This window comes from Cryptomeria japonica, chromosome 5 (assembly GCF_030272615.1).
Source record: "Cryptomeria japonica chromosome 5, Sugi_1.0, whole genome shotgun sequence".
Taxonomy (NCBI): Eukaryota; Viridiplantae; Streptophyta; class Pinopsida; order Cupressales; family Cupressaceae; genus Cryptomeria; species Cryptomeria japonica.
This window is the reverse complement of record NC_081409.1, coordinates 564,342,224-564,361,726: the sequence shown is the minus strand read 5'-3', so window position 1 is coordinate 564,361,726 and position 19,503 is coordinate 564,342,224.

The following is a 19,503-nucleotide window of genomic DNA, read 5'->3' as shown; positions in this document are numbered from 1 at the left end:
GATGTCGGCCTTTGGTGAGATGAATTAATCTTTTGAGGCATGTATAAAAGGGAGTTGGTTTTCTCATTTACATAAGAGAAGGGATTATAAGCAAGCACATGCAAAAATAGACATCATCAAGAATTCAAGCGTTCAATTCTTCTTCATTCATCCATTGGAGAAACATTACAACATTCATTTGCAAGCATGTTTGTGTGTTAGGGTTTTGTCATGTTACATGCCATTTCATGCAACACTTGTGATTACATTCAAGAAGTAAAGCAATCATCATCAACAAGTTGTAGATCTGCAAGGTATACATTTCCATTGTTTGCATTCAAGTATTTGTAATTACTTTCTTTCAAGGTTGATTCCTCAACTGGGGTTTGACTAAGGCAAACCCCTATCCACAACCCTTCTTCCCTTATTTTCTATTTATAGGTTGTAGGTGTGCAACTGTAGCTGTAGATTTGAGCTTCATTTGTAGAGACGGAAGAACCCTTTTGATTTCACGGATTTTGTGGAGGACCATGTACATTGTCATTACGGTCTCAATGACTTTTCTCCAAATTTGCAAGGTAGATCTGTATCAGTCTAATTATCTTAGATCTAAAGTTATAGCGTGATCCTGAACCAGTAGCTCCTCATTTTACTCAATCTCTCTCTTTGTTCCACATAGTCAACAAGTCAACTTTCCTATTTACAAAAGAGGGCAAAACACACTTCAACCCCTGCAATCCACTTGGAATTCATATCCTTGTTTCCCTTGGATTTGGATCTAGTGGAATCAAGCTCCTCTTTTGAATGTAAAGTTCCACCAAGTGAAAATGATCCTAGTGACTTCCTTTCTCTCTCCTAGGTGGGGAGTCACTAGGGTTCAATTTTCCACTTTATAAAGACAAACCTAGATTCCCTTATGATTTGAGACCAGATTCCCACTATTTCAAACCTGACCAGGAGTTCCTTGATAACATTTTTGCTATTGTGAGGAATGGTGTAGTTGACTTCCTCAAGCTCATCAAGTAGAGCTTCCATGAGACAAAGGATTTGAAATTAAAGTAAAGAGATATGAAAGAAAACTTGAGGTCTTAGAAAATAGTGGAGGCAACTAGGGAAGTTAGAACAAGGAGCTATGGTCTGAAGAGGAAAAGAACTCTGTGGTGGATTTCTTCAAGAAGGCTATGGGGGAATTTGAAAACCTTAAGAAGGATTATGAGAGAAAGGTTCATAGTATTAATGATGAATTGAAGAAATCAAGGATTCCCTGCAATCTATTATTAATGAGAACCACAAAGTTATCAAGCGAATTGAAAATACTATGAACACCATGGTGGATAAGCTAGAGAATTCCTATCAGGAAAAAAAAATTGTGGAGATGGAAGTTGATAAGGATAAGGGCAAGGATTATTATTCTAGGTTGAATAAGAGGACAAGGGCTAACCTGAAAAGGAAGGATGGTATGATCCCTCCCAAGGACATCCAGGAGCTCAAGAAAGTGGCTCAAGACATGAACCTTTTGGAAGCAAAGGTGAGAGAATCCATGAAGTCTTTGGTGTAATTCTCTGTCCTTTGTTCTGGTTTTTTGTTGGGACCTATGTTTTTTGTTGTCTCTATGCTACTCAGTTTAACATTCCTTCTTTTGGGCAATGTTTTTTTGTTGGTTAGTTTTGCATAAAGCTATTTTTGGTTAAGACATGTTGTTAAAGGGTTTTGGGTCCCTTCAAAACCCATTTTTATCATAATTAAAGACATTATATAGGATTTAAATTAAACATTTGATACTTAAGTTAGTGGGTGATAGATACTTGAACTCAACTAGGCTTTGATTCTTACTAAATTCAATTTTTATGGAGTATCAAGATTTCACTTGTAGTCTTAAACCACATGATGCCCACTCATATTATCTTTATCAATGACTAATAGAAAGAGGATTGTAGGTCACATCTCAATTCATTAAGAATAAGAACCCATGTTTACCTCAAGTTTTTCTTGGGTCCAACTTTTGCATAGAAACATGTCATTTAATCACTAGATTTTTGCATTAGGGGACGAGGGTCAAAGTTTCAAAATTAATTGAGAACTATGAATAATATATTTTTTAGCACTACATTTTATGCTCACTTTGAAAAGAACAAAAAAGTATCTAGTACATGAATGCAAATGAAAACACATGTAAAAGGATATAGATATGATGATTCTACTTGGGATTCAACTCTAAGGTAAAAAGTGCATTTTCCCTTACATCAATGGGATATTTGTAAGGAAAAATGTACTCTTTTACATCAAATTATAATATCTCTAGTCATCATTCCTGCAACCAATTCATCTTCTGATTTTAGCCTTCATGTCCTCTCAACCATTTTCATTCATTGATCTTCCAATCATTCTCTAACAATGGTTGACATCAACTAAAATATATAAATATAATCTTCATTCCATCTCACTACTTCTCTACAATCTTTAACCTTACATGCAATCAAAATTATATTGATTCTGAGAGCAACCCACATATCAATACTTCAAAGTATATTCAAGAACAATGCAACAATGTACTACGATTATTTGTATTTGATAAAGATAAACAGGTTTTACAGGGACTTGAAACCCAGAGTATTACAGACCAAGGCTAGAAGCCAACCAAATCAAAAAATAAAGTAGAACAGGGGACAAACCCCACATAGGACGAAAGCTAAAAAACAAAAATAGCTGATCCAAAAAACACAGCAAAGCACTCAGCTAAGAGAGTGCATCAATTCAATATTTTTCTGAATAATACTCCTATTAATTTTCTCCAAATCCTCCAGGATGAATCTTGAGGTTCTCTGGTCCTGGCTCTGGCTCCTAGTTCTAGTACAAGAAACCGAGCTAGTCTTCCCACCAAAAACTCTCCATCAACCCTTCGATACAATCTTTTTCTACTTTTCCCCCAAGGGAGGGTCACTGGCGATGGTCCTGGTTCTATAATCAATCATCATGAATTAATTTTTTCCAAAACATCCGCACTATTGTTCATCGCCTACCTACTGATTTCCACCAAATTATTCAGGTTTTCCTTGATCTCACTCACATCCTCTTCTAGATTCTCAATTCTACGCTCTTGATCAACCTTCATAGTTTCCACATCCTAAGAATTTTTCTGGATCATACTCATGATATTTTCAGTTTTATTGGGTCTAGGGGATTCCGTGAAAGTGTCAACAATTCCTTTAATCCCATCTTTTAGGGTTCCAATTTCCTTCTCCACCCACTTTTAGTAGTTCTACTAACTTCTAGTAGCCTCCAATAGCAGATTTCCCATCACCCTCTCCTCCTTTATCTCACCTTTATTTTCCTTAATGGCAAACCCCTATTTCTCATCATCCACCTTGATAGGGATGTCCAACCAAATCTCGTGGTCCATGACTTTGGACCCACTAGATTTGGTTAGTTTCCTTTTCTTTTTGGTGGGTGGCTCCATGTCTTGAATTTTCCTGTTGCTAGATTTGAACTTACAAGGCGCCCACCTTGGAGGATTGATTTTCCTTCTACTATTAGTTCCCGCGATCACCATAATCTCCCCTTCTTTCTTTGGTCTATACCTAGGGTCCTCCATATCCTTGATATCACGTCAATCTATGGCAGTACCACTGTCATCCTCATCCATCTCCGTATCAGAAACCAACTGCACATGAGGGTTAGAGGAGGAAATGTGGGTTTTATTCTTGGGGGAGGGTTTCACTTCATGAGCTTGGGCATATTCCATAATCAACAAGATAAGCCCTTCATGAATCACAGGGTTATCCTGGTTTTCAAAATGTTTAACTAAACTATTCTCCAAGGATGAAACCAAATAAAAGGGAATGGAAATAAATCTACCATGCCTAAAATGGTTTAAGATAGTAAAATTATGTGAGAAAATACTAGCATATCTACCATCTATTGGCATTTTCATGAAGATTACATTAATGATATGTTATGTTGTCATTGATGTCAATTGAATCGGTAATGATATTGTTGATATTGTTGTTATTGTTGATATTGTCTTGTAACTAGTAGGAAGAACTTTGTGATGGATATTGTAAACTGGTATGTAAGTTTGTGAGTTGAACTGGTAACTGGAGTATAAGGTTAAACCCTTTCTATGTTATGTAACCGGTAAACCCTATTAGTTGTTTTGGCTAAACCCTAACCGATTAAGGTTGTTGAATTGGTTATGTTGGTTTATGATATGATGTTGAGAGGTAATGATGGTGACACGTAAGGTCATTGTATGAAGACAAGTTCAAATTTTTTGGCGCATTCGTTTGTCGGTCTAGGGAATGAGCAAAGTGTATTTCATCTAATGCAAAGCGCGTGATGAGTTACTAGGCTCGATGAAGTGGTAATCAAGGAGCAGTTGAGGTTTTCTTGATTGATGTGTAGAGATTCCTATAAAATCCAACGGTCATGCTTGTACCAACTTGTTTGTAAAATTGATGAGAAGATTAGATTTTTGTTGTGTTACCAACCTAATTGATTTGTATTTAAGGTTGATGAAGTTGTTTTATTTTTGGTGTTGGCAAGAGTTGGCTGAAATTAGTTGAGTGTGTGGTTGCCGAACCAGAGAATGAGTCTGTAGTTTGAGTAAAGGAAGATAGAAGGTTAAATGGATCTGATCAAGCAAATGTATTGCTATTTGGACAGATCAACAAACTCCTGTTGTTTTCTAACAATTACAGCAGAATTGAAATCCCCTAACCGGGTAAGCTCTAACAAGCTTGGTTACTTATTAAATCCTCTAACAAGGTGGTCCATTAGATTGGATTCTCAAATCCTCTACTGAGGTTACTCCTTACAGGGTATTTGCTTCTAACAAGGCATTTGTAGTCAATCCCTTAACCGGGTGATTCCTAACAAGACTTTTGTAAAAGCTTTAACAAGTTTGGCTCCTAACAGGCAAACTTTAGAAGAGTTCAAATATTTTCTTGTGAGTCTCATCTCACCATGGTTTTTACCTATTTGGGTTTTCCACGTATAAATACTTGTGTCAAGTGGTGAATGTTTTGTTGTTATGATCTTATTGTTGATTTTATTTAACTATTTCTAATAAGGCATGATAAGCGGAAGCATTGAGAAATGAAGCATTTGGATGTTTATAGGTTTGATGTTGTTTACTGTTAAGTTGTTGTAACAGTCAATCGGTATTCTTATGAGTATTGATCTTGACAGTGATATTTCATTGATATGTTTACTTTGAGTTTGAGTTTGGGAGAGTTTGTATCAGCTTTTCTATTTACTGATTCACCCCCCCCATCTTAGTAATCTACCGGATACTTATTCTTTCATCATACCATCAATTGGTATCAGAGCATCTCAGGTCCTCTAAGGTGTAAGCCTAATAACTTGAGAAAAATATCTGCTAGATCATGATGAAGAAGGAAGGTCCGAAGTTCAACAGAGAAAACTAAGTCAGTATTGGGACCATGTAGAAACTAAGTATATTGCACCTACTGGAACTCTGACTGATGATCAGAAGAAAGAACAACAAGAAAATCATCAAGCATTGGAGGCTATTATCACTTTGTTGTCTGATGCTGAATATATAGATGTTCATGGTCTTGAAATTGCATATGAAGTATGGAAAAAACTTGAAGAGATTTATAGCGGTGATGAACATGTTAAGATTGCTAAAGAAGAGAGTCTAAGAGGAAATTTTGATGACGTGAGAATGTCTGAAGGTGAGAATAACCGGTAGTATGGTCAAAGGATAAAAGAGATAGTCGGTGAAATTAAGAGTGCAGGAGGGAAAGTGGAAGATGCCACAATAATTAGTAAGGTACTGAGAACCCTTCTACCGGTCTATGCTATTCGAGTTGCAACTATTCAGGAGCTGAAGTCTGTTGACAAAAATAAGGTAACTCTTGACTCCATCATTGGAAAGCTTACTGCTTTTGAACTAAACGGTTATGATGGTAGTGTACAAAAATTTGAGTATGCATTTAGAGCTTCTGTTTCTAACCCATCTGTGAGAAAAAGTAGAGATAATAGTCATGGTTATGAATCTAGATCCAATAGAGATGCTGATGATGAAGACAATTTAGTGGAGCTTGAAGCATTGTTGGCAAAGCGGTTGCCTAGAGGCACTAGTAAATATAGAGGTAAATTACCTTTAAAATGTTTTGCATGCAACAAGATTGGTCATATAGCAGCTAATTGTCCTAATGGTGAAAATGAACACAAGAGAGATAAATTCAAGAAGTATAAGGGTAAAGGCAAGATAGATTGTCTTATTGCTATTGATAGTGGTATCACTTATGAAGAATCTGATGATGATGCTAGTGAAGATATTGTGTTTGTAGCTATTAAGGAAGAGATATCAGACCAGAAGGCATTAGTATCCAGGATGGATAACTTTGATGATTGGATCATTGATAGTGGTTGTTCACATCATATGACTGGTGATTGGAACAAATTTCTTTCCATGAAATAATTTGATGGCGGTGTTGTTAGATTTGGCAATGACTCACCCTGCATGGTTAAAGGTAAGGGAGTTATTTCTCTTAGTGGGAAGAGCAGTGCAGATGATGTCTACTGGGTTGAAGGTCTAAAGCACAATATTTTGAGTGTGGCATAACTCAATGACAAAGGATACCCACTAGAGTTTTAAAATGGTATGTGCAAAATCTTTGACAACAAAGGTGAATTGATTGCAACTGGGAAGAAAACTAAAGGTACCTATTTTGAGTCTTAATTCTAAAGTTAGCAACTGTTTTATTGCAAAAATAGATGATAGTTAGCTTTGGCATAGGAGATTTTGTCATATAAACTTTGATAACATTGTTAAAGTAAGTAAGTCCAAGATAGTGAGAGGTTTGCCTCAGTTAGACAAACCGGTTAATGCTCTTTGCAAAGAATGTCAGTTAGGAAAGATGACTTCTTCAACTTTCAAAAGCAAATCTTTTTTAGTGGAGAACTTGTTAGATTTGGTTCATACAGATCTTTGTGGACCAATAAGAACAAAATGAATTCAAGATGATAGATATTTCATGATTCTCACTAATGATTGCTCAAGAATGATGTGGGTCACATTCTTGAAAGATAAGACTGAAGTTTTTGGCAAGTTCAAGGCATTCAAGGTCTTAGCTAAGAAAGAGAGTGGCAAGAAGATAAAATGTCTGAGGATAGATCAAGGCGGTCAATTTACTTATGAGGAATTAACTAGGTACTGTGAAGAGAATGTTATCAAACGACAACTTTCTGCACCAAGGACACCACAATAGAATGGTATCACAGAAAGAAACAACCGGTCAATTGTTGAAGCTGCTAGGACAATATTGATACAAGGAGGTGTAGTGAAAACCTTTTGGAGAGAAGCTATCAGCACAACTATCTACACAATGAACCGGGTTCTGATAAAGAGAGGTAAGGAAAAGAATCCTTATGAATATTGTTATGGAAGATCACTTGATGTTAGCTATTTTAAGATATTTGGAAGCAAATATTTATTTAGAGAGGTGACTACATTAGAAAATTTGAGGCTAAGAGTGATGAAGGTATATTTCTTGGCTATTCCACCAAGCGTAAGGCCTACAAATGTTTTAACAATTGGACACAGAGAATTGTTGAGAGCACTTATGTGCAAGTGGATGAATTTATTGAAGTCACAGAAGGAACCAGTTCAGAGAAAAAGGATGAAGATCCTTGCATTTTGTTTTTGGAACCAGAAACTGTGAAATCTAAAACCGGCAAAGTAAATTCTGATGCACTTGTCCAATCAAAACAAATAAATTCAGTAGAAGATGATGACAAAGAAGAAGCTGAACCTGAAGATAATGATCATTTTATTTATAGATATATGAGACTGAATCAAAATCCTGAGTAGATTATTTAAGATAAGGATGTTGGAGTACTAACTAGAAGAAGAATCAGACAAAATTCTTGCATGATATCCACTATTGAACCAATAACTGCTAAGGAGGCATTTGGTGATGATCATTGGGTTAAAGCTATGGAGGAGGAATTGGATCAAATTGAGAAGAACAATAATTGGACCCTAGTACCCTGACTGGTAAATAAGAATGTTATAGGTACTAAATGGGTATACAAGAACAAGTTGAATGAAGATGGTGTTGTAGCTCGCAAGAAGGCAAGATTAGTCTGCAAGGGTTATGCACAAGAAGAAGGAGAAGATTATGGTGAAACTTTTCCACCAATAGAAAGACTGGAAGGTGTCAGAACTTTACTTGCATTTGCAACACATAATAAATTCAAGGTATACCAGATGGATATTAAGTCTGCATTTTTGAATGGGATATTGGAAGAAGAGGTTTACATAGAGTAGCTAGATGGTTATGCTTTGACTGATGAGAAAGACATGGTATGCAGATTGCATAAGGATTTATATGGATTAAAGAAGGCACCCAGAGCATGGTATAAAAGGCTTCAGACACATCTAATGAAGATAGGATTTCTGAGAACCAGTGATGATAGTAACATATATCTAAAATCTGAAGGAGATGAAATACTAGTTAATGAAGTATTTGTTGATGATATTATATTTGGAGGTAATGATGTCATGAGAAATAGTTTTGCAGATGAAAAGAAAAATGAGTTTGAAATGTCTTTAGTAGGGGAAATACATTTTTCCATAGGCTTACAGATACAACAAATGAAGAATGGTATTTTCATTACATAGTTTAAGTATGTGAAAGAGGTTTTGAAGACTTTTGGCATGAGTCACTGTAAACCAGCTGGGACACTAATGGTTACAGGTTGTAAATTGTCCAAGGAAGATGAATCTAAGTCTATTGATGAGAAGGAATACAGGTCAATCATTGGCAAATTGCAGTATGTTGTTCACAGTAGATCGGACATAGCCCATGCGGTTGGCATAGTTGCTAGATTCTAGAAGAATCCTAAGGAAACACACCTGATAGCAACCAAGAGAATCTTTAGATACCTGAAAGGTACTGTTGACTATGGATTATGGTATCCATATGGAGGGAAATTTGATTTGAAGGCATATACAAATGTTGATTGGGCAGGAAATGTTGATGACTAGAAAAGCACAACCGGTGGAGCATGTTTTATTGGAGGAAGGCTTGTTTCATGGAGTAGTAAAAAGCAGAGTTGTACTTCACAATCTACTGCTGAAGCTGAGTATGTTGTAGCTTATATGAATTGCACATAGGCTATTTGGATGAGGCACATTTTGGAAGGTTTTAAGATGAATATTTCAGAACCTATAAAGATTTTATGTGATAATACAAGTGCCATAAATATTTCCAAGAATCCTATTTTGCACGCACGAACCAAGCACATTGCATTGAAGTATCATTTCTTGAGGGAAAAAGTTCAGAGTAAAGATGTTATCCTAGAGCATGTTTCTACCAAGGAGCAGCTTGTAGATATTTTTACCAAACCTCTGCCTAAGACTAATTTTGAGTATCTTAGAAGTCAGTTAGGGGTTGTCCCTTTTCATGAAGTTAGTTGAGCATGATGTTGGCTGCATTAGTCCTTGAATTACTTGCAAAATCTTACAAGGCTTGATGTAGAAGTGGATGTATTCCATAGGGGGACCATCAAGCTACAGTATGTTGTTGATGCATAGTGAAAATTTGGCATTACATGTTTTACTTTCAATTTGGCATTGTTGTCAAAGGGGGAGAAGAATTATGTGATTATGAGAAGGAAAACCAGTGACAGACTAAAGACAGAGAGAGCATACGAATACTTGGTAATGTAAACTAGGATTCCTATTCACAATCACAACAACAAAGCAATGGTGTTGATATTTGTATTTCCATCAATGTCAAAGGGGGATATTGTTCGCATTTGCATGAAGATTGCATTAATGATATGTTATGTTGTCATTGATGTCAATTGAACTGGTAATGATATTGTTGATATTGTTGTTATTGTTGATATTGTCTTGTAACCAGTAGGAAGAACTTTGTGATGGATATTGTAAACCGATATGTAAGTTTGTGAGTTGAACTAGTAACCGGAGTATAAGGTTAAACCCTTTCTATGTTATGTAACTAGTAAACCCTATCAGTTGTCTTTGCTAAACCCTAACCGATTAAGGTTGTTGAATTGGTTATGTTGGTTTATGATCTGATGTTGAGAGGTAATGATGGTGACATGTAAGGTCATTGTATGAAGCCAAGTTCAAATGTTTTGGCGTGTTTGTTTGTTGGTATAAGGAATGAGCAAAGTGTATTGCATCTAATGCAAAGCACGTGATGAGTTACTAAGCTTGATGAAGCGGTAATCAAGGAGTAGTTGAGGTTTTCTTGATTGATGTGTAGAGATTGCTATGAAATCCAACGGTCATGCTTGTACTAACTTGTTTGTAATATCGATGAGAAGATTAGATTTTTGTTGTGTTACCGACCTAATTGATTTGTATTTAAGGCCGATGAAGTTGTTTTATTTTTGGTGTTGGCAAGAGTTGGCTGAAATTAATTGAGTGTCTAACTGCTGAACCGGAGAATGGGTCTGCAATTTGAGTAAAGGCAAATAGAAGCTTAAATGGATATGATCAAGAAAATGTAGTGCTATTCAGACAAATCAAGAAACTCCTATTGTTTTCTAACAACTACAACAAAATTGAAACCTCCTAATTGGGTAAGCTCTAACAAGCTTGGTTACTAATTAAATCCTCTAACAAGGTGGTCCATTATATTGGATTCTCAAATCCTCTACTGAGGTTACTCCTTATAGGGTATTTGCTTCTAACAAGGCATTTGTAGTCAATCCCTTAACTGGGTGATTCCTATCAGGATCAGTTCTTAACAAGACTTTTGTAAAAGCTTTAACAGGCTTGGCTCCTAACAGGGTGAACTTCAGAAGAGTTCAAATATTTTCTTGTGAGTCTCATCTCACCGTGGTTTTTACCTATTTGGGTTTTCCATGTTAGGTAAATGTATCAAGTGGTGAATGTTTTGTGGTTATGATCTTATTGTTGATTTGATTTAACTATTTCTGATAAGGGATGATAACCAAAAGCATTGAGACATGAAGCATTTGGATGTTTACAAGTTTGATGTTGTTTAATGTTAAGTTGTGGTAATAGTCAACCTGTATTCTTATGAGTATTGATCTTGATAGTGGTATTTCATTGATAAGTTTACTTTGAGTTTGAGTTTGGGAAAGTTTGTATCAGTTTTTCTATTTACTGATTCACCCCACTCTCTCAGTAATCTATCAGATACTTATTCTTTCATCATACCATCACCATCCAGGGTGATGTACCTCATTATGAATTATTCCATATCAGCTGAGAGGGAAATTAACTCTTTCCTGTTATAGCCATCATCCGCCATTTTCGTAACCCTCAATCTTTCCTTTTCCTTATCATAAAAAGGCAGCAATAGCCTCCTCACCTAACTTCCTGTCTCTATAGAATTTTATGCCTTTAATATCCAGACCAGTAACAATGGAAACTAGAGTTTGTTGACTTGAAACTCTGCACCAAAGGCAGTCAACACACCCTTATTCCAACCTTTAACAAAGATTTCTGTAACAATGGCAGAATGACCATGCAATCTCTCCAAAAATGGCACTATCCCACCATCAGAAATTTCCTCCCAAACCTCCTTATTCTTTTGCCACTTATCATAGGTTGTGGATTCAAACCTATTCTTTTCACCTCCCATTTTGAAGCTCGAGCAAATCAGAGACTCCAAAAAAACTAGGAGGAAAGGAAACTAGAAACAAGGCAAACTGAAAGTTCTTAAACTTCTCAAAGTGGTAATAATTCAAAATACCACCCCAATGGCTCCCATCCCATCATAATATTTCATCATAAATTTCATTAGAAAGGCCGAAGATCTTGGCATCATTTCTTGTCAGGTTGCACAGGGTTTTTCGGGAAATTTCCCTCTCCTCTCCACCATTTAACCGCCACGTTACCCACCGCCAAGCTGGCCAAATGATCCGCTGGTTTGTTTCCTTCCTAGAAAACGTGTGAGATCTTGAAATCCTCTAGTTTGGCTATCATTTCAAGGAAATCCTTGATTAAGTTTGAAATAGTCTAGCTAGGCACCGTACATCCCTTAATGCATTTGACAATGTTAAGCGAGTCACTCTCCAGCCAGACCCGTTTGAACCCCTCCTTGCTCGCCATGTGTAGTCCTATGTAGGCGGTGCTGGCCTCCACAAAATGGTTAGTCTGGGTGCCCAAAGGGAGCGCCACCGCAGAGACCAACAAACCTAAATGGTTCCTCGCCACTCCCCCATGGCTAGCTGGCCCAAGATTTCCTTTGGCTGTCCCATTGATATTAATTTTGATCCACCTCGAAAGGGGCAGATTCCAAGGAACATTCTCTCTAGTATGTTTGACTTTATAAATAGGGATAGATATATTCCAACATATCTTCCATCACTTGATAGTATCCCATTCCTCCTAGCTAGACTCAAGAGGAGGATCATCTTTCCTACCAAGACACTAATTAAGAAAATTTTCCTTAATAGCATTCCTTATTCTAATAGCCACCACAAGAGAAGTGGACTCCATATCTTTGAAGACCCTATTATTTATTTCCTTCCACAAACCCCAAGAAATATGAGGTAGGGATAAGTTCCATAGAATACCAATCGCATGGTTGTTATAAGGGCATTTCCAATGGAACCAAAATTTCTGGATAGAATCAGGGGGGACCCAATTAAAATTCCACAGGTTGAAAAAGAAGGCCCAGATGTTCCTAGCATAGGAGTAATGTAAGAGTAGGTGATCAACATTTTCAGCTGAACTTCTTTACATTAAAAACATCTATTAGTGATGGGGATCCCACGTTTACAAAGATTATCAATGGTAGAGATGTTGTTTTGCATGAATAACCAGAATAAGATATTAACTTTAGGAATTAAGAGTTTTTTGCAAACTCCAACCCAAAAGGGGGGAGGAGAAAAAGACTCAATGATGATTTTAAAAGCATCTGCCACCAAAAACTTCCCCAAAGTAGAGCCATTCCAAATAACCACATCTTCGATTAGAGAGGATGGAATGATGATCAGGTTCAACCAAGAAAACAAAGGAGACAGAGAAACATCCAAGGTTCTGAGGTCCACCCAAACTTCATTACTGATATAATCTGCAACCCAAGTTCGAATCAGATTAATGCATTTCTATTTGAATTGTGAAGCCCACACCAAATTAGACAAATGTCCCTCTCCTGTCCACCAATCATCCCAAAAGCTTATATTTCTACCATTTCCCAGAACCCATCGACTTCCTTGAGAAATAATGGAAGAGGATCTGAAGAAGTTATTCCAAATATTAGAGACAAAAGTCAAGAGGGAATAATTTTCCAGCATTCTTTGGAAACCATGAATTTTTTAGACAGTTCAAATAACCGAAGGACAATTGAGAGGGGGGGGGGCAGTGAATCAGTTGATAGATTACTGAAAGCTTAAGCAATTGAAACTTTAATATTGAAACACATAAGATCAATACCGGAATACATAAACCAATTACTGAAATAGCAAATATACCAATTAAGCACAAACAACAATTAGAGAATAGATACCATCCACATGACACCAAGATTTGTACGTACAAAAACCCAGTAAAGGGAAAAACACAGTGGAAAGCCTACCCATAGTTAGATAATACTTCTGCCATAAGTATGTGATTACAAATTCAAGGGTCTGCACTTGTAGGAAGACCAACAACCTAGAGCACACCGCTCATTACAAAAGGAGTCTCACTGACTACATTAAAATCCAGACTACAATCCGGAAGAAAGAATGAACTGCAATGATAGCATCTCCAATGCTTGAGTACAGTTCTGGTTAAGCTCAATACCAGAGGACTTAATCCTCTTACATAAACCCAACTCAATCACCAATGATCGACCAAATCCTCTACATAAATGATTATTACATTATTCGCTCCTATACCATCCTATATATTCCATCATATATATAAAAACCCTCGACCATAAACAATAAGATCGGCCACCAGACAATAAAGCAATCACATAATTATTAAACATGTCGTTCAAAGACCAAACAAATAATATCCAGCCCATAAGTCATCCTAGAAACACATCAAGAAGACCAAACAACACATTACATTAAGCCAGTCCAAAACCAAGATAGAACCGGACCTAATTTAGGTCCACACACACTAAAGCAATGATCCCAATCAGCCAAGTCTTGAACAAGATCACCATCACCATCCTGAATCCCTACTAGAAGCCACACCAACACCACTTATGCATAATATCAAAAGATCTTCAATCAAGCTCTGTCGGTGAAACCCTCACCGGATCAATAAATCAGGCTTACTAGTATACAGGATAGCACCCGATCACCAAATAAAAACCAACTGACTGAACATGTATCTGAGTAGCATGAATAGCAGATCTAAGCCAATTACAAAATCCAAAACATACCAGAGTATACTAGATCAACATGATCTAATCCAACTAGAAATCAATCAACCTACCGTGACCAAAAGGATACCAATAAAGCAGCCAAAACAACTAGTGTTGACATCAATGACAAAACATCAATGCAACACATAATCAAATCCTCCAAATGGCCAACAAAATTTGGTATTTGTCCTTGAAAATATCAATCCACTCATTGTTCTCTTTTAAACATCTCCATAGCTGCTTAGCCATTAAAGCTCTATGAAAGTCTCTTAGATGCCCAATACCTAGGCCTCCCCTATTTCTAGGAAAACAAACCTGATCCTCAACAACCAAATGAAGCCTACTCTTGGATTCAGAGCCTGACCAAAGGAAGTGCTTTTGTATACTTTCCATTCTATCAACAAATTTGGTCAGGATTTTAAATAGACTCATAGCATAGATAGGGAGGTTCTGAAGGGAATCCTTAATTAATTGAAGTTTACTCGCTTGGCTTAACAAAGCTCCTTTCCAACCAGCCAGCTTCCTTTGAAATCTATCAATCAAACTAGACTAGAAGGAGTCTGGGGCATGTCCCACACATAAGGGCAGACCCAAATATGAATCAGGGAGAACACCCATCTTACAGCCCAAAATATTGGCAATCTACATTTTCTATGCTCAAGAGTATTCATGAAGAATATGAAGCTTTTAGAGAGACTGAATTTTTGCCTGGATCCTTTCTCATAAGTATCCAGGATAGCTTTAATAGTATTTTCTTCTTTAATCTAACTTTCCCCCATCAGTAGCGTATCATCAACAAATTGTTGGTGGGAGCAAATAGTAGCTTGGGACGAAGGTTGTAAACCCCTCAAATTACTCTTCTTGGCATCTCTCTAGATAATTTTGCTGAAAGCTTCACTCATCAGAATAAAGAGGAACAGAGATAGAGTATCCCCCTATGTAATACCCCTCGATGCCAAGAAGAAACCAGACGCTGAACCATTGACCAGAACCAAAAATTTGGAAGTGATAACACACTGATTGACAAGATGGATGAAATGGTTACCAAAACCAAAGGATTGGAGCACTTTAAATAGAAAATTCCAATTGACCCGATCATAAGCTTTGAAGAGATTCAACTTCAAAAAGAAGCCCTACTTCTTATTGGCAAACAAAGAATGGATATTCTCATGGACAACAATAATAGATCCAAAATCTGTCTACCAGGAACAAAACCATTTCGATATTTCAAAATCAAGGAAGGCAACAAGTTTTTAAGCCTACACATAATGATCTTGGTAAATATTTTATAGATCAAGTTACATAAACTAATGGGTTTAAAGTCTTGAAAGGAATAGGCATCAGGTTTCTTAGGGACTAGGACAGAAAAGGTAGTGTTCAGCTCCTTAAGAAGCGATTTGGAACCAAAAAACTCTCTAGCAGCATCCACAACATCCAAACCAATAATATGCCAAAAAGTTTGAAAAAAAAAATAGGGAAGCTATCAGGGCCAGGAACTTTATTACCTTCAAAGGAAAAGACCATAGCTCTAACCTCATCATGAGATGGGGTTCTGGTTAGCTCCTTATTCATGTCCTGGGAAATCGTACATCTAAACTCCCACAGGATCTCATCTTGAGCATTAACATCAAGAGGGCCATCACCCGAAAGAAGAGTGAAAAAATATCTATTGGCAACCTGGTTCAACTCCTCCTGCTTATCAATCCAACCATGATCCACTAATTTTTTTTTTATTCTATTTAAGGCCTTATGTTTGAGGGTAGTCATATGAAAAAACTGTGTTTCTGTCACCGGATTTGAGCCATAAAGCTCTGGACCTCTGCTTCCAGAATTCCTCCTCCTTAGAAATGATATCATGAATCTTGGTAAGTAACTCAACTTCTTTATCCATAACCACAGGGTCATACCCCACATCTTGAATCTAAAATTGGACATCATCCAAATATTTCTTAAACTTATCTTTTATCTGAAAAATATTGCCAAAGGAAACTTCATTCTAGAGTGGGATATTGGACTTAATATTAGCTAGTTTCTTAGCCACTCTAAACATCATAGTTCCCTGAATGTCAACATTCCACCACTTTAGGCTCGGGTAATCTCAATTACCTCCCAGATTGTCTTAGTGAGCTTACCAAAGCTATTGCTAATATAGAGGAGATTATCAATGCTAATTGAAATAGATTTCTTATCCTGGAGAACAGAGCAGGGGCCACTGAAAAAAGATTTGATGGAGTTGAGGACAGGCTCAAAAAAATTGGTGAGCAAAGTCATAAGATTCTTAAGGCTTCCTTGACTAGTATGAAGGCTCTTATCAGTAAGCTTGAGAATGACCATGGGGATAAGGTTGCGGTGAGAATTATTGAAGTAAATGAAGATACCCTAGAAGATAAGGAAATAGGGCTTGGGAGAAGAACGTGGGCGAGCACTAGAAAGATGCAAAGCCACAATAAGGAAATTGAGGAAATCATGCAGGCAGCTGATAATATGGAATAGCTGGAGCTGGAAGCTGTTGAAATGCTTTAGAACTTAACCTAAATTTGGGTTTCTGTCGGTCCTTTTGGTTTTTGACTAACTGTCTCTAGTTTGCTAGCATTTTTTTCGTCAGCTGTCTTTTTCTTTCTATGTTGTCCTTTGTGTTTTTCTGTGCTTTAATGTAAATCTTTTGATCTTTTGGCTATAATGGGTTTCAGGGGCCCATCAAAACTTGTTTTCCCATATTCAAAAACATTCCACCACTTAGAAATATTCTCATGAATATCCAGAGCTAAAAGCCACATCTTCTCAAACCTGAAGGGGAAGGCCTTCTTCTCGATCAAAGGGGATATACTCAGACAAATCGGGAAATGGTCAAACCCAATTCTAGACAATTCATTTAATCTAAAAGAAGCATTACGAATCTAGTTAGGAGAAATAATACCTCTGTCCAGTCTAACTCGGATGAGGTCCCCCTCACTTCTTCTATTGGACCAAGTGAATTTAGCCCCAAGGAGATCAAGGTCTATCAAACCTAGAGAATTAATCATATCCGCCAAATCCTACCTACTATCATCCGAAATAGGCATCCCACCAGAATTTTCCATACTAGATAATGGGGTATTAAAATCCCCCAATAGAATCCATTTTTTATTTGGGAAATCCATTCTAGCATTAATGATAGAGGACGAGAGCATTTTTATAGCACTTTTCCCATTTGGGGCATAGATATTAGAAATGATCCAAGATGATCCATCTGATAGACTAGTAAACCTAGTGGCAATGTGATTAGGAGAGGTAAAGACAACCTTACCCAAGAGCCTTTGAGGATTCCACAAAGTGGCAATACCATCAGAAGCCCCATCAACATCAACACAATGAGTTCTGCATCCCCGAAAACAACTAACTTGATGTTTTCCACTCTACAACCAGACATTTTGGTTTCTTGAACAAGAAAAATATCCGACTTATGATCTCTAACCAGGTTGGATAGAAGATCATGTTTGCAAGGATGATTCAAACCCCTAATATTCCATGAAATGAATTTCATTTGACTGGATGGGGGGAACCAATCCCCATGTCCTGTAGTGTTCTCTGGACTCCATCAGCAATGGAAGCCCGACTGTGGTGATCTCTGCTAATCTCATTGGGAGGCCTCCCCACTACCCTCAAATCATATCCACAATCCGCCTTTTGTCTATTTCTATTCTCAACACCACTAGAAAACAGTGTTAATAAATGACCATTTGGGGAGTTTCTTTTTCTATGCTTAGTTTTTACCTCAATAAACGGATTTGGATTATCATCATCCTTGGTCACATCATCAGTAATGTTTGAATCCGATAAATTCCCAACTTCAAAAACAAGGTGGATGGAAGGATCCACAACCCTATGATCCTCCATCACAAACTTATTCCCATTAGAAATCTCCTCAGGCTTTGAACTTCCCCCTGCATCCCCCCCCTCATTCAAGGGATCCAGGATTGAATGATTTGGATTAGGACCATCCCTAACACATGGGATATTATTCATTCCATCCATACATGGAGAGGGATCCAAGGACATGGGCACCACCAAATCCACCCTCTTTGTCTCATTTTTCTTCTTCCAAGTCCTCTTAGGCATAGGCTTAGAAGAGCATTCCCTGGCCTAATGACCAACTTTTTTACAATGGAAACAAGCAAAGGGAATAGATTCATACTCAACTTTCCGAACCCATCTGCCCATCTTAGAGAAGAGGTCAATCTCTTTCGGAAAATTACCAAATTGTTTAACATTCACACATATTTAGGCATACACCAGACGCCTCTTCACAGAGATCATTGGGTCAACTGAAAGGAGCTCACCAAAGCAGGCAGCAATCCCAACAAAGATTTCTTCGCCCCAGAACTCCATAGGAAAACTTGGTAGCCACACCCAAATAGGGGCCTCATTACATTCCCATTCCTTTGGGTTAAAGCCTGGTTCCCATTTCTTGAGAGCCAACGATGATTTGCCTAACATCCAAGGTCCACCCACTAAAACAGATCGAAGGTCCTCCTCACAAGCAAAGAAGAATGAGAAAAAACCATTAGACATGGCTACCACATCAATCTGACCCTTTCCCTTCCATTTATGGGACATCCAATCCCTGACAGCTTCAATATAATGTCGAGGGCCAATACACTTGCCAACTAGGACAAAGGCTAGATTAGCCATATTCCTTTCCACAATACAATCTGGAATAGAAATGAACCAAGAACAAGACTCCGGGTTGACTTTATGGGGAACAAGTGCAATAGCCTTGCCTTTGAGGTTTGACCCAAATAAAGTAGACCATTTTTTGTTGCAGTCCAGAGATCCTGGTTTCCTAAGATTCTCCACAGACTCTGTGGGACTCTCCCCACCACAAGGTAAAATAGTGAAGTCAGCTTTTTCTTTTGGTGGTACCGGCAAGGTGCCCCCATCCCAAAACCCATTGAGACTGCCATTAGAAGCTTCAGATTTCATTTCTCCCATGGTGGAAATCATGTGGGAACCTCAACAACCTTCATCACCTGATCTTCCCGCTCCCGCTCCTGCTCCATTCAAATTCAAACCAGTCACTCCAGTCGTTCCTGCTATTCCCGCCTCTCCAGTAGCTTAGATACTGGGACTATTTGTTGTGAAGGTATAATTGTTATTATTTTATTTCATGCATTGAATTTATCTCTATTGATGTGATAATTGA